Source organism: Mesoplodon densirostris, chromosome 4 (assembly GCF_025265405.1).
Source record: "Mesoplodon densirostris isolate mMesDen1 chromosome 4, mMesDen1 primary haplotype, whole genome shotgun sequence".
In the NCBI taxonomy this organism is placed as follows: domain Eukaryota; kingdom Metazoa; phylum Chordata; class Mammalia; order Artiodactyla; family Ziphiidae; genus Mesoplodon; species Mesoplodon densirostris.
This window is the reverse complement of record NC_082664.1, coordinates 140051744-140054541: the sequence shown is the minus strand read 5'-3', so window position 1 is coordinate 140054541 and position 2798 is coordinate 140051744.

The following is a 2798-nucleotide window of genomic DNA, read 5'->3' as shown; positions in this document are numbered from 1 at the left end:
GTTTAGTTCCTGTGGGTGAATCTCTCTGTCCATCCCCTTTGCCCTTTCCCACATTTAATTCCTATTTGGTGCAGAGGGAAGGATTATTTCTGGAAACCAGCCTTTCCCCTCCAGTTCTCCCCCCAGCTGCCAAACACAGGCAGTCATCCTGTGGTAATTAACAATCTTATCGTGAGGAGTGCATTTTATGGTACTCTTGGTCAGGTAAATTCTAAATTAGCTCAGTTAAAACGGGTCATAAGACACAATGCTGCCATGTCTATTAGCTCCTGGACCTCTGCCAATACACCACACTATTTCGGGAGCTGGACTTCTGGCAAAAGGAATCATTACCCAGAGATTATGGGCAGGAAGGGTGGTGTGGGCGACACCCAGTAATGGTGGCTTTCTCTCATTCTGGCTTCACTCTCAAGTTCTGGGGTGATAAATGAAGGGTTAGAGAGGACTGACTGGGGGCAGGGTAGGGTATGGGGATGCTGAGGGAGTGCTGAAGGACCTATCACTGAGGTCACTGTCCCTGCCATCACCCGGGATTTCTGGGGAAAGGCTGCTGCCAGGTTCACTCTTGGTTTTCCAATGGCCCTGAAGAGGATGGAAGGGCTTCTCAGACACTGCAAAGTGTGGTTTGACCTCCCCAGGCCATGCTCTCAGAATGAGATCGAGTGGAGAAAGGCTGGGGGCTCCACGCCCTTCTTGGGCAGAGCATCTGGATGACTTTGAGCAAGTCACTTTCTCCTTTCTTTCTTTTTTTTTTTTTTTCTTTTTTTTTCTTTTTGCGGTATGCGGGCCTCTCACTGTTGTGGCCTCTCCCGTCGCGGAGCACAGGCTCCGGACGCGCAGGCCCAGCGGCCATGGCTCACGGGCCCAGCCGCTCCGCGGCATATGGGATCCCCCCAGATCGGGGCACGAACCCGTATCCCCTGCATCGGCAGGCGGACTCTCAACCACTGCGCCACCAGGGAGGCCCCACTTTCTCCTTTCTTGTCCTGTTTCTTCACCTACTGACTGAAGAGGTTGGGCAGTAGGACCCCTGAAGTCCTTCCTGTCTCAAAAATCTTGTGACTCTGGCATTCTCTGCAAACCAGTGGAGTTGACCTTGGATGTTTTCCTGACTCTCTAGAGACAGCTGTGGGCTCTGTGGGCCCAGGCTGGTGCCCTCCTTTGGGTGGTGTTTAAGGCATGGCTGCCTCTCGTTCTGAAAATACATCTTTCTAAGATTTTTATGGCTACTTTTGATGTTCTGAGCCTGCAGGGAGCAAGGAATTCAGCACAAAATAACCCACTGTGTACTGAATGCCAAGAGAGGAACATTTAACTTCAAAAAGATATGCAAACAAGCATGTTTTTTTAAAGGACCTACAGTGTGCCACAGCAGTTTTCCTGGAGTATGTGTGTGTGTACTGTGGGGAGGGGTACAGGATAGATTACTGCCATGAACAAAATACTCTCTCTGCCCTTAAGCAGTTTGCAATATAATGGAGATCAAAGCGGGCTAGCTGCCAGTTTTGTGCTAGAAATTCTACCTTGAACTACTAGAAAACCTCCACAGGCATTGCTGCCTCCACCACCCCAAACTACATGTCTCTGCCACTCCTTTCTCCAGGAGCAAGGGACATGCCATCAGCCTGTCATCAGCACTGCATACTTCCCCCAAACAGTGTCATCTTTGTGTCCCTGATTGGTAGAGCCTAAACCTCAGGCTTGTGTCCTAGCTGCAAGGGAGGCTGGGCATTTGTGTTCTACTTTGGGGAGGTTGGATTCACAATGTGGGGATTTTCCCCAGACACAGGAAGTTGATTCAAAAGCTAATGGGCCCTGTGAAAGTGGCAGATGTCACTACTCCATCCCAGCCAACTTCCTGCTTCCAAGTATATGAAGGAGTGGCATGTGGGCAAGAAAAGACCAGAGGAAACTTTTATCGAGAAGCTCTGTAGCAGATGTGGTGGGTGTGCCACCCATATCCATTGGAACTTACCATATTAAGGTGCTCTGTTGCTTCCAGCTGCCAGCATCTGCATCTCTTTGCCCAGGGTGGGAGTGCTGGGGGAATTAACACAGCCTCCACCAACTGTCAGTCAATCACTGAGCTCAGCTCCCTTGACCCTTGGGTGGGATAACCCAGTGGCTCTTGTTTTACACAGTGTCCCAGAGTTTCTCCCTGGGAATAAGCCCCAGTTGTCCACAGTGTAGGTGGCTTGCTATCTGACCCTTTATTGCTTCCTTCCCTGCCAGGTCTCACTTTGTCACTTGCCTACAGGTGTTTCCTATGCCTCACAAGTATACACCCTGTGCCTCATTTGGGGTCTGCCTCAAGGGGATCCCATGCTAAGGTGATCTTTTTTGCCCTAGGTGCTCTAACATTCTGAGTTAATTCTTTAATGAGGAAAGTGAGGCTCGGTTACCAGCCTGACTTTCATAGACGACTTCCTCGCTCACTGACCGTGAAGTCTGTCGTGGAGTAGGCTGCTCCAGGGCAGGGCTATACCTTCAGGTCTTCAGGCTTGGCCGCAAGAGCCCTCACAGCTTCTCCCTGCTGCCCCCGGCAATAGTTCAGCTGACAGAAAATCACTCCTAGGACCGTCCTCTGTACAAATTGCTGCTAAAACACTTTAAAAGAGTTCATCTCACTTCTCTCAGAGCTCTTCTCTGTTCCTTTCCAGGTGGCAGAAGACAAAAGAGACAGGATAAAGCAGAACAATTTTGAGCCCTTACAATGCCAAAAAATATAGGCTCTCTGCCTCTTAAGACTAGATTCTCTTTCAACAGAGGGAGGTAATTTCCACTTTGCTCTACAAGAA